This window comes from Triturus cristatus, chromosome 3_1, assembly GCF_964204655.1.
Source record: "Triturus cristatus chromosome 3_1, aTriCri1.1, whole genome shotgun sequence".
In the NCBI taxonomy this organism is placed as follows: Eukaryota; Metazoa; Chordata; class Amphibia; order Caudata; family Salamandridae; genus Triturus; species Triturus cristatus.
In genome coordinates this window covers 610,333,157-610,347,095 of record NC_140583.1, presented here as the reverse complement: position 1 = coordinate 610,347,095, position 13,939 = coordinate 610,333,157, and the positions used below count along the sequence as shown (strand labels likewise).

The 13,939-nt window shown below is 45.6% G+C and overlaps 2 protein-coding genes across 5 annotated transcripts in view; one reads left to right on the top strand and one right to left on the bottom strand.

Annotated features, from left to right (window-relative positions):
• The window catches only part of ASB7 (ankyrin repeat and SOCS box containing 7), a 206,552-nt gene extending 199,724 nt beyond the window's left edge, over positions 1-6,828 (bottom strand). For 2 of the 4 annotated variants that reach the window (XM_085644536.1, XM_085644539.1), the window contains exon 1: positions 6,712-6,828. The gene's annotated coding sequence lies outside the window, so the exon portion shown is untranslated. The remainder of the gene's footprint in view (positions 1-6,711) is intronic. The other 2 variants (XM_085644537.1, XM_085644538.1) reach the window with 2 other exon arrangements.
• Positions 6,829-6,927: 99 nt separating this feature from the next.
• Positions 6,928-13,939, top strand: part of LINS1 (lines homolog 1) — a 181,893-nt gene continuing 174,881 nt past the window's right edge. The window contains exon 1 of the mRNA XM_085644535.1: positions 6,928-7,053. The gene's annotated coding sequence lies outside the window, so the exon portion shown is untranslated. The remainder of the gene's footprint in view (positions 7,054-13,939) is intronic.

Below are 13,939 nucleotides of genomic sequence, written 5' to 3'. Positions count from 1 at the left end.
TACCTCAATATGTTTAGCTAAACAACGCTTCCATGCCCCTGGCTTCCTCATCCGAGAAGTCATAAACAAATCATCCCATAACTGATTAGAAGAACCAATAATTCTTGGCTCCACTTGATCCAGCATTTTAAAAATCGAAACGTAGGAGCCTAGTAACATAAAATTCCCTGAAATTATAAGCTGCATCTCGCCCGGTGACAGCCATGCCCCCTCCCTTAAAAAATCTGAAAGAGAATAGAACCTAACACGTGCCCATTGTAGTGCAATATCAACTCCAATTTTCATACCCATAAACATGAGAGCATTTCTTAAGGGAGTTCTAATATTAAACTGCGGGAGAGAGTATCTTTTAAGAAAAACGTCACGACGCTTGAAAAACCAAAGCATCGCCTTGTATCGACTAAGTTTCCGTGACTTAGGAATGTGTAACGGAAATGGAATCTGGGCCTCGTGACAAATTCTATCAAAAAAAAATTAATAAAGACATTTGGGCTCTGCATTCCAGATTTAAACCGCTCTAAATATTGGGCGAAATATGCGCTATAATAGTCTCTAACATTAGGTACGGCTAAACCTCCTAGTTCGGTTTCAACATAAAGAGTCCCCATTGCTATCCTGGGACTTTTTTTTGCCCATATAAACGCAGAAAATAATGATTCCACTTTTGAAAAAAAAAACACTGGGCAAAAAGCAAGGAATGGCAGAGAATAAAAAATAAAAAAGCGGAAGTATAGACATTTTTATAAGTGCCACCCGCCCCAAGATAGAAAATGGTAACGAGTCCCATCTGATAAACAAGGATTGGACCTTACGTAAAAGAGGATCAAAATTCAGTTTAGCTAAATCGGAAACCAAAGTGGAAAACATAACCCCCAAATACCTCTTCGGTCTTGAGTTGATATAGCCAACTAAGTCAGCGTGTAAATCCACCTCACCCCCACCACAAACTAATATTTCTGGGTTTTTTTTATTTATTCGATAGCCGCCCAACTCTTCGAATTCTTCAAAAAGCTGAAGAGCAGTAGTTTGAGATTGAATATCCGTCTTAATCAATAACATGATATCATCGGCATATATTTTAATTTTTGCCATGGAAGGGATCGGAGGAGGAATATGCGCAGATTGACGAATTGCTGTAGCTAACGGTTCAATGAAGAAAGCAAAAAGAAAAGAATAGGGGACAAGGGGCAACCCTGCCTGGTACCTCGTTGAACCGATACTGTGCCGACCATAGCTGAATTAATAATTATATTGGCTTTGGCACCCGTGTACAAATTCTGAATTAAACTAATAATTTGTGGAGGAATTCCAAAGTGCTTTAAAATAGCAAATAAAGTTGTCCATACCACCAAATCAAAAGCTTTTTCCGCGTCTAATAATAAAATTAAAGCAGAAATTTTGTTTGTCTGAAAATATCCTAAAGCCTCAGTAAGAAAATGTGTACTTGTAACTAATTGCCGGCCTGCCACAAAGCCGTTCTGATCCAGATGAATAAGATCCTTTGCAATATAATTAAAGCGTATTGATAATAATTTAGTGAGGATCTTATAATCAGTGTTGAGTAATGTGATAGGCCTATATGAGTTGGGATCTTTACCTTTTTTCGGGAAGCTAACCACTGTCCCCTCCCCAAAAGAGTCTGGAACTTGCCCACCCACTAACATATAATTAACTAATTGTAATAATGAATCGGAAAAGGCACTAAAAAAAACCTTAAAGAATTCAGCGGGGAGGCCATCTAGACCACATGCCTTACCAATTGGTAAGTTCTTAACCACTAATTCTAATTCTGACTGAGAAAATAAGCGCATCGTTACTCCACTGTCTGCCTGAGATAGAGAGGGCATATCATATCTAGCTAAAAAATTGGAGAGCCTAAGAAAATCTATCTCCTGATGTTGACTGTATATCCGTTTATAGTGAGAGAACATTATAGTGCCAATAACATCAGACTGTGATGTTTCTAACCGGGTGGCAGGACACTTTAAAATACGAATCAGATTTGCGACGGCTTGCTCCTTAGCCTGCCACGCAAGGAGTTTACCAGAGAAATTACTCTCCTCATAAATCCTCTGAGATTGTGTAAGAAATTGCTGTTCACTCTGTATAGAAAAAAGCGTACTGAGTTCACGTTTGGCCTCGTTTAATTTATTTTGCACAATACTGGAGAAGTTTGATTGTCGAAGCAGAGTAAGCGTACACATTTTTTCATAGAGTAAAGTCCTAGTTTGTTTAATAACGCGCCACTCTTCTGCGTCTTTACCGATGATTATACCACGAATAAAAGCTTTTAATGAGTCCCAAATGATGTGCAGTGGAGCCGTATCCGAGTTACGAGCAATAAATTCGGCAATCTCCAATTTTAAAAAAGAGACCCAATTGCTATCTTGTAGATACTTTTTATTAAATATCCATCTCTTAGGGGGCCTAATTTCTTCCCCTACTTTAAATTCAATTACCAACATTGCGTGGTCTGAGAAGCCGAATGAATATTGGAAACTTCTGAAGTACATATAAAAACTTGGCAGGACCATCATCTTAAAGAGGGTTATTCAGCCTAGGAGATTAAGTGGGAGTGTAGACCAGCACTGCAAGCCCATCATTAATTTAATCAGGAGGGGCTGAGGATTAAGATGCAATGTCAGTGTGGTTTTGAGGGCAATGTGAATACCCAGATACTGAAAACTCAGCTTACGTACCTGCAAGTGCGATTACCAGTTTGTGTCTGGGGTATCCCCTCTTAAGGGTACCAGGAGAGATTTAAACCAATTAACCTGGAGACCGGAAGTCTTTCCATACAGTTCCAACATTTGAAATAGTCAAGGGCCTGCATCTGCATACAGTGGTATCCTGACCTCCATAATCAGGCCCCAGTTGAATCCCCATATGTGGGCATCACACCGTATCCAGACCACCAGGCGTTCAATCACTAGTGTGAATAAAAAAGGCGAGTGAGAGAGCACAGATTTTGTGTCCCTTTCTGAATCAGGATCAGGCTGAGAGGGTGCCATTTACCACAAATTAGGCCTGTGGGTGCACATAGAGGACCTAGTCACACTATGTGAATTTTGGCCCAAAACCCATGCGTTGCAGAACGTCCTCTATGAACCCCCATGCCCAGAGTATCAAACGCCTTCTCAGAATTGAAAAGCATCAGCGCAATAGGGTCCATCAGAGAATGCAGCCATACCTGGCCCATGAGCACTCTGCATATAATGTGTCTTGTGGTTTAGTGAAGAATTAAGTCACACTGGTCCAAGTGTACCAGGTGTGTTAAAACCATGAGCAGCCTGATTGCAAGGATTTTGTGTAAATTTTGACCTCTGAATTAATGAGCAAGAATGGCCTGTCAGAAACGCAGAAGTCCCGTGGGGCACCATGGTTTTGGGAGAAGCACAAAAGTCGCCGTATCTAGTGACTGCGGGAACTGGACTGCCCAAACAGCTTCCATGAACATGGCCAGAAGGAGAGGGAGCTGTAGTGTGTAGAATCATTGATAAAATTTTATAGGGTAGCCATGCAGGCCTGGCGTTTTGCTCGACTGTATCTCCTTCATTGCACACACTATCTCAGGATGTGTGATTAGACTGTTAAGTTCCAGTCTGTCGTCTAAATATATAATCTTGGAAGTAGGAGCTTGTCTACAAGCGGGGCAAGGCACTTTAAGGTTGGTTGCTCATGTGTCTCGTAGAGGCTACGATAGTAGTACGCAAAAGTGGCCACTATTTCAGGGGACATGAACATCCTTCTCCCCTCTCAGAGAGGGGAGAGAGGAGCCTGGATGCCAGGTCTCTGATAGCTAGCCAGTACAGTAGTTTACTGGATTGGTTTCCCTCATTCATATATCCTCCTTGTCAAAGCCAGTATTGGCGAGCCTCATTCAGACAAAGGTGTCCGAGAGAGGCTTTGTCAAGTTCAAGGCCCTTGTCCAGGAAAAAGCCCATGGTCCTCTCTGTCCAGTCTCAAAATGTTGGTCTCCAGTTTGCATATCTGTCCCTGTGTTTTCCGTTCCCTACCCCTCAGATAGGACTGAGCTGTGCCTCTCATGACCACCTTTCCGGCCACACAGTGTATGCCGGGTGAGTCCACCATACTCATATTCAGGTCGAGGAAAAGGCGTTCAATTCCTATTCTAAGAAACTTGCGCACAGCTTGTCTGCCAGGCATCAAGCATTGAGGCCACAGACTGGTCATGATCCGCTGTTCCTACAGAAAAAGCAGAGCTTAATGGTAACGGGGTGCCATTTGAGATGCCCTGAGCTAGGATTTGGGCTGCCATCTTCTGAAGGATACCAGCTGCGGCCAGTAACAGTAGGGTATTGCGGGTCACTGTCTTGTGAGCTACTGACGTGTATACTCTTGAGCGTGGCATGCCAAGTCTGCAGTGCATCTCAGAGTCCCAACCACTCGACCCTCACGACAAGACACTCTTCTTTCCCTGTCTCCCTCTCCTGGGTCCAGTCGAGTTCAAATCGAATAGCATAGTGTCATTAAAAATCCACAGCCTATGACTCCATGTGGCAGTCACAAAACAAGTATCTGGAGCATCACCAGGTCGAGCTGGCAAGCGGTGGAGGAACAAACACTAAGGACATTGTGGTGTTGCTAGAGTAGCAGTTCTTAACCTTTTCACTTTTGACTGAGTACCCCAGTGAATAAATAATGGCAGCCGGGGTCTTTAGCTTAAGCATTTTCTATGCTTTGAATCTCAACACAAAGAAACAAATGTAAAGCAAACAAATACAGAAATCATTAAATATTTTAATTCATTCACAAAGAAAGTTGAAAAAATGTTAATGGTAAAGTTGAAACTTTTCAAAATATAGTTTTACTTCTAAAAAAGGAAGGGATATGCGAGACTCTAGAACATCACTGTCTTTTTTTGCTCTCAATGCGCACACCATTGTTTCAATGATTCATACTAGAATCTCTTTCCTGGACTCTGTTGCTCCCACGAATCTAGTTAGGATTAGCAGCGTTCTTTTTAGCTTCCAATTTCAAATTCCTTCATATTTATAGTCAATTAAAATGTTATATTTTGTATTTGTATTTATTATGCATAATTTAGAAGGCAATACACAAAATGGGTTCTACTTGCGAAAGATGTCAGTGGACAACAATAATTCACAACAGATAGGTGAATGTTCAGTGTGAGCAACTTGAGGAGTCTTATTAGGGTGGGGGAATATCAACTTGTTTCTGTCAGAGTGCAGTCTTTCAGCTATCTTCTTCAGCCCCTCACGATCCGAGATTAAGGGAGAAAGTCCTCCTTCCCCCTCGCAACATAACTGTCTGGGACCCCAGTGACGATCACGAGCCCACTTCGGTCTCAAACTGTCCAGGAGAGGGGAGCGGGTAAAGATGAATTCATATCAACAGAATCCAGAAAATCTAGGTAGCGCTCCATCTTCGCCGGAGTCTTGTCATGGAAGGTGATGAGCATCATAGGGGTCTAAGAGACTGTGGGGCATATTATCAAGCACGGCGATAATGGGCTTGATAATATGCCCCAGAGAATTCCCATAGAAGCCCATATTGACACCAGAACATGGACTTCTATGGGAATTCTCAAGGGCATATTATCAAGCCCATTATCGCCGCTTTAGCGGCAGTTTTCTGACGCTAAAGCTGCGATAATGTTACCGCAGTTTCTTGATAATATGCCCCCTAATTTCTAGTTTATGTACGCAGGGCCCAAGTGCCAAGAACTGTGGTCTCGTGGTGTTGCAATTAACAGCCATGGTCTGTTTGCTGATGCTGGCAAATGGGAGTGAATGTGAGGAGCTCTCTGAAATGTCAAAGCTTTTAAGAAATGTATGCCTGTGAAGCGTATCAAAAAACGTAATCGGGAACTCCAGCATGCTGCCCATTTCAGCTTTCTCCAGTAAGCAGAGCTCACTGGACGCAAGCCACCTTGCTCTACATTGCCATAAACATTTATAAAAAAAATTAACATTTATTTAAACACAGTGGGATTTTCGCTCTTTATATCTTTCTTTTGAATGACCTTTTCCTTGCCTTCCATCCTTTGTATACCTTACTCTCAGCGCGTTCCCTACTTTCGATATTCATATTCACTTTTCCATTGTTTTTCTGCAGTTTGCCCACAAGCCCTTCTTTGAAATCCTATCCCTGCACCATCACTATACCGAATCTCCTAGGCCTGTCCTTTTGTTCCACTACCCATTGCACGAGCTCATATGCCAACGACTGACGTCTAAACCCTGTCAATTCAATCTACCACAAAGAAAGGGTATTTGAAACCCTATCCTTAGAAACCAACAATACCCAAATTCCTCTGGCGTATCCCTTCTTCCACTAGCCATTGCTTTAATTTACATCCCTCCTAATTAGTATATCACAAAACGCTGGATTAAATGTATGGAATGATTTCCTTGATAGCACAGGACTAATCCAAATAACCAATCATAACAAATAGGAACCATTTACTAAAAACCAATAATCAATGCATCTACCACTAACATATAGTTCTGAAGCAGCGCGCTGTAAAGCGATTCAACACCCCGTCAGGATTAGGAGCGCAACATAAATCTAATTACAACACAATAGCAATCGACCAACAGAAATTGAAGCAAACAGGAAGCAGCGGGCCCTCCCTGGACATTTAAAATGTATCAGAGCCTTCAAGACGCAAAAGGAGAGCGCCATGGGACAATGTAGGACTACGGTAATAAACCGTATGCTACTTACACGGACCGTCTGTGAATTTTACTTCGTCCGTCGTCCGTTGCCGATCTTTTAACGGATGTCATTCGTCTATAATTCTAGCACTTCCGGGTCGCATAACAACCAATCCCAGAGTTGAACATATTCTGGAAGGCGCCTGGAGTGGGCGGTACTACTAACGAGTAAAGTGGTCTAGGATTGGAGCATTGGGGGCACTCCAGCCAAGTCTAGCGGCCCATAGAGAATTCCAAAGTGCTGATTGGATGTGAAGTTCACACGTGCTTTTGAGGGGGTCCATCGTTTCACTGTCAGCGAGTGGCACTCAGCTTGGAGTGATAGGAGTTTAAAGCCGGAGTTCCAACTGAGGTGAGTCTAATAGAGATTGACGTTGATAACTGTCTCTTGCTGGTAGGCCTGCCGTTCTAGATAGGAAGGGGAGATGGTGCAGCTCGGATTGGGGCCCCATGTTATAAGAATGAGCGGCAGGTCAAGGTGGACCCTGCAACGGTCTATTCATGACTGACAATTGTGCAGGCCTTTTGGCATTTAATCTGGAGTTCAGATGAAGCGTTTCAAACATGCCTGCTCTGACCTGGACCCGGTAGGGTAAATGGGGGCTTTTGTCTAAGGCACGCTTCTTGCATTTGTTGACACTACGTTATATGACACTAGTTCCTTTTGCACCACTTGAGGCCGCCCACATTTTGCAGACGGGCAGCATCGAGGCTGGGACTAACACAGCTTGATGCATGCGAATTGAAAATCTTTTCTAAGAGCTTGATGCCTGTGTAGAGCATAATTATGAAGTGGCGAGGCTGCTGGAATAAAACGGACCTTCTAGGTTACTGCTATTTCGCACAATGTAGAAAACAAAGAATAACAAAAAATAGGTTTCAGAGTGAGAGCAGCAGAATTTTCTGGGTGCTGACTTGAAATATCAACTAAGGGATTATGGTGTTAAAAATGCATATTCACTCCTTCTCTTATACATTACTTTCAAGTTCTTTGAGTGTCGAAAGCTTGTACATCTCTACAACGCTGGATCTGTTTTTAGAAAATGGAGATGGAATTAATTTCCTTCCGTAAGAGAGGGAAGCTTGCTTTGCTATTGCTGTGATGTCCATCTCGTGTGAGGAACTAAAGCTTGCACTGCTTTTGCTGTATTTTTACCTACTTGTGCTGATACTACCCTGGTTGTACCTGTCGTCTGAAGGAGGGGTACTTGTACTGTTTCTGCCTTAAGTGTAGCTGTTGTTTGTAGAGGGGTGTTTTCACTGTGGTTGGCCCATCCTATAAAAAAAAAAAAGGTAATTTGAATGCCCTTGGATAACATGCCAGTCGGATGTTTTTATTGGAACCAGGGCAAAATCTAGTTGCGGGGCCCTGACCCAGAGACCCTGGTCTCAATTCCACCTTCTAAACTTGACCAAACAGCATGGCCCTAGGCAATTAATTTTCTCCACAATGCCTTCTTTTCCACGATAAGCACATTCGAGAGATCCTTGAAACATTTGAGGATCAGTCCTCAAAAAAATCATAAAAATGTTACTAGACCTGCAGGGTGAGTAACTTTCCTGCCGCTGCGGTCCCGCCCCCCCCTCCCTCCCCCGCCCATTCATCCTATCCAGGCTGCTCCTCCCTCCCACCTCCCCTTCTTATGGCCGCCGTTGGCACGCCTAAGGTAAGCCAGTCTACGCCTGGACTGCGCCCAGCACCAGAACCCCTGGCGCCTGCGACCGCTACAACACCAAACACCGCTATGATGCCAGCATCCTCCATGCACTCAACACCGGACGATCACTCATCTGCTGCCTGGCCGCCCCGAAGCGCACCCAAGGACCCTTCTCCTGCTGGAACTGCAGCTTCACCAGCATACGGCCCGCCAAACCATCGACCAGGAAAGAACCCAACTACCTCAGATGTATTCTTCTCAACATCCGCTCTGCACATAAACATGCCGTTGAACTCTGGGACCTACTCGACTCAACCTCCCCAGACGTCGCCTTCCTGACGGAGACCTGGCTGAACCCCTCCTCGACACCCGTCATCGCCATAGCCATCCCGGACGGCTACAATATCACCCGCAGGGACCGCACCAACGGAGTAGGAGGAGGAATCGCCATCATCCACAGGAACACTGAGTCTCGACCAACACCGACGACACCCTCAGCACCGCCGAGCACCTACACTTCCAGATCCACACCGACCCCAACACCACTCTCAGAGGAACCCTCGTCTACAGAACCCCCGGACCCCGACCACAGTTCAGCGACTCCATCGCCAACTTCGTCAGCATTCACACCCTCGCCTCCACAGACTACATCCTCCTTAGGGACCTGAACTTCCACCTCAAGAACAACACCAACTCCACCACCCTGATCGACAACCTCAGGCTCAGATAACTCGTCACAACATCCACCCACTCCGCCGGCCACACGCTTGACCCCATCTTCTCTGCAAGCCCCCACGTCTCCTTCAACCACACCACCGAACTCCACTGGCCCGACCATCGCTGCATCCACTTCACCTTCTGGAAACCCACCACACACCACCGCACCCAACAGATGCCTCGCCGCTGCTGGAGCAAAGTCACCGAAGACCAGCTAATCCTCGCCCAGAGCCCAACAGCTGACCCCACCAACACCGCCACCCGCAACCTCAGACAGTGGATTGACGACTGCGCCAACACCCTCGCCCCGTTCAAGAAACCCTCCAACAGCCGCACCAGCAAGAAAGCCAGCTGGTTCACTGAAGACCTCCAGGCCTCCAAGCAAACCTGCCGAAAGCTAGAGAAGAACTGGCTCCATGAACGAACACCGGACAGCTACGCAGCCCACAAGAACACCACCCGCAGACACCATCACCTCATCAGATCCGCCAAAGGGGCCTCATTCAAAGACCGCCTAGACAACAACGCGCACAACAGCAAAGAACTCTTCAACATCCTGAAGGAACTCTCCAACCCCAACGACATCCCACCTTCGCAAGACCTGTGCGACTCGCTGGCCAACTTCTTCCATCGCAAGATCGCATACATCCACGACAGCTTCAACGCCACGACCACCCTGATAACCACTGAGACCTCCTCCCCCACGGCCACCATCCGCACCAACCATCTGCTCTCCTGGACCAACATTAACGACGACGACACCATCAAGATCATGAACACCATCCACTCCGGATCTCCATCAGACCCATGCCCACACCACATCTTCAACAAAGCCAGCACCGCCATCGCACCCCATCTCCGGAAAGCCATCCACATCTCCTTCGAGACAGCAACCTTCCCGGAGAGCTGGAAGCGCGCCAAGATCAACGCCTTACTCAAGAAACCCAAGGCGGACCTCAAGAACTTCCAGCCCATCTCCCCGCTCCCATTCCCGGCGAAGGTCATCGAGAAGACCGTCAACAAACAACTGACCCGCTACCTCGAGGAGAACAGCATCCTGGACCCGTCCCAGTCCTGGTTCCGCAGCAACCACAGCACTGAAACTGCTCATCGCCGCCACCGATGACATCGGGACCCTTCTAGATAACGGAGAAACCGCGGCCCTCATCCTCCTGGACCTGTCAGCCACCTTAACACGGTCTGCCACCTCACACTACGCACATGCCTTCACAACGCCAGGATCCAAGAGAAAGCCTTGGACTGGACAACCTCCTTCCTCTCCGGCAGAACACAGAGCATCCTCCTCTCCAAAGCCACCGAGGTCTGCCGCATACCCCAGGGCTCATCCCTCAGCCCAATGCTGTTTAACATCTACATGGCACCGCTCGCCCACGTCGCCCGACTGCACGACCTCAAGATCATCTCTTATGCCGAGGACACCCAGCTGATCCTCTCCCTCACCAATGACCCCCACACCGCCAAAACCAACCTCCATGAAGGAATGAAGGCCGTCGCAGAATGGATGAAGAAAAGCCGACTGAAGCTGAACTCTGACACGACGGAGGTCCTCATCCTCGGATCCACCCCCTCGGCCTGGGACGACTCCTGGTGGCCGACCGCACTGGGAACAGCTCCAACACCGACCACGCACGCAACCTAGGGGTCATCCTAGACTCCACCCTCTCCATGGCTAAGCAGGTCAACGCCGTCTCTTCCTCCAGCTTCAACACCCTCCGCATGCTCTGCAAGATCTACAAGTGGATCCCCACCGAAACGAGAAGAACGGTCACCCAGGCCCTCGTCAGCAGCAGGTTGGACTACGGAAACGCCCTCTATGCAGGAGCCTCGACCAAACTCCTGAAACGGCTACAACGCATCCAGAACGCCTCTGCACGCCTGATCCTCGACATCCCTCGCCGCAGCCACATCACACCCCACCTGAGAGACCTGCACTGGCTCCCCGTCAACAAGAGGATATCCTTCAAGCTCCTCACCCACAAGGCACTCCACAACACAGGACCAGCGTACCTCAACAGACTACTCAGCTTCTACACCCCCACCCGCCAGCTCCGCTCTGTTGACCTCTCCCTCGCCACAGTTCCCCGCATCCGAAGAGGGACCTCCGGTGGCAGATCGTTCTCCCAACTCGCCGCCAAGACCTGGAACACCCTCCCCATCCACCTACGGCAGACCCTAGACCTGCTAACCTTCAGAAGACTCCTCAAGACCTGGCTCTTCGAGCAGTAGCAGCATTCCCCACCCCCCAGCGCCTTGAGACCCTCACGGGTAATTAGTGCGCTTTACAAATGCTATGATTGATTGATTGTTCGTTCATAAATATTTTATTTTACAGAGTTGCCTTTTTCTTCATTCTCACATGTGCACACACCTTCAAATGTGTGAGTTCAGCATCTCTGCTGTACAAAACCCTTTTGTTTGATTAAATAGACTAAACATTTGCTCCATGTGTAATACGAATCTAGCCCATGATCCCTGACTTTCCTCTCAGTTTACTAATACAGTATAATTTTTTTTCCATTATATCTCAGTTTACTTATAGCATTGCCATTAGGGCAGGAGTGTTTCTCAGTACATGTTTAAACACTCACTTTTAATAAACATATTACTGAGGCATAATGTGGTAGCACACTGTCATTTAAGGACGGTATATTTCCACAAAATAGCCAAAAACCTTCCCACTACCTTGCAGCTTTACTGATAAAACTATATAATAAGTAATTTTATTGCATATAGTTAAAACCATTACTATTTGTGATAAAAATCATCAATTTGTCAAAAACAACGAATAATTAATAAAAGTAGGAAATGCATTAACAATAATCTGTGAACATTGGGTTTCAGAAAACATACCTATCATTTGCAAATCACCAAGTAAAGTGTTCTGATATGTTTTCATCCTATTAAATTATTTTTTTCCACATACAAATGTACGAAATAATGGGCTTTCACAACTACTGAAACATATTTTGTAATGTTTGTACAGATGGCTTGCTAGTTATTTAAAAGTATGTTGGCAAAAACCGGATACCCTACAGCCTTTCAATTTAAACTTTGTACAGCAGGTCAGAGAGTTCACTTTACAAAATCTTGGAACTCTGCGGTCCGAGAAGGAAAAGTAATTGTAAACTGACTTCTGTCTCTGAACACAGAGAAAATGTGTCAAGATAAAAACAAGATTTAAAGTGGTCTTTTTTGCTCCTTTTTCCCCTGATTGAACAGAACACCTGTTCTTTTGTCAACTTGCCAGAATGGGCGAGTAGTTCCTAAATATAGCTCGACCTGATAAAATCTGACTCGACATAGCGAGTAGATTTTTCGTTGCCTGAGGAGGTACAATGCTCCACAGCCTCTCTTGAGTATGGTTTATTAGACTATAGTATAACTCCATTTATAACAATAAAAGGCTTGCATAGGAGGAAACAATACAACTGACTTGTCTCTTGAGTTGCTATTAAAAGTTTCACCGCAAAAAGGGTGTAGTTCACCAATTTTAATTTAAGGTGCTTAAGTGAAACAATCCAAAACGTCACTTTTTTATGTAAAAGTTTGTACCCCAGTTATACATAAAGTGGCATTCACTGACTGACATTTGCAGAAAAACAGGACGTCCAAGCTGAGCCAAGAGCTGTCCCCTTAACCCTACACAGGACTGCTTTTCACGACAGGATGCAACACAGATGGGACTGCAAAGAATTATGGTACCATGTGGTCAACACCTCACTAGCACTGCCCTACTAGTGCTTGCAATGAGGTTGGAGATGCGTTGATGTTGGACATATCCTTTGTGGTCTCATGGCCCATGTCCCTTGGCTGCCCACACCCAGTCAGTTGGGAGAGAGTCATGGCATAGCGCATGCTATGATTAGTGACTTGCCCTGGTAAACATGCTGCATACTGACAACTTTGCCAATAGCCTTCTATGAGGCCTGCCACATTGCTCTTCCCCCTCCTTAGGCTGGTGAACATGCCATATAAAAGCAGGGATTGTTTCATAATATTTGACGTGTGATACCTATATTCTTGGGGAAGCTGCCTTAGCCTAAAAGGGCAGTATTCAAGCATGTTAATGGAAAAGATAAGCGGGGTCCATTGCTCAGTGTTCCCATTTTTAATCATGTGGTAAGGAGAACCTAGTAAAAAAAGTATTTCTAGCTCACTCACATACAGGTCTTTGAGTGTTTAACAAAGGGAGTAAATACATTTTGACATGAGTGACATAACCTCCACGTCCACCAAAAAGATTATCTTGAAACAGTGGGGCATTTTAAACACAGGCGACCTGCAGATACCTGCACCTAGGTTTGCCTATACCAGAACCAGTAGCCTGAGAGATATCTTGATCCAAACGAGACCCAAGAAGCACACTACCCCATCACAAACCACCCTGTGGGGCCTTCCACCGGTCAAAGGACACTTCCCCTGTGGTACATGTACAGTGTGTAAATTTACAACAGCCACTAAAGAAATTGCGTTAAGACCCAATTTCAAGTGGAACATACAAAAACACACGAATTGTAACACTAAACAGTGTATTTACCTGATTACTTGCCCCTGTGATCTACAGTACATAGGGATGACCATGCGTCCAGTTAAAATTCGCATAACTGAACACAGGAGTAACATACGTTGCCAACGAACAACTACAAGACTGTACAGACATTTCATGGAGACACAACATACTTCTGATTCATTACATTGGGTCATATTAGAATCCCATGCCCAGATATCTAAATCCTCCCTATTCAGACTCGAACAGAGATGGGTACATAGATTATCTAGTCATATCGAGGGCCTCAATGATGACATACCCTGGAGCACCCTATCTTAAACTGGGAACTGTAT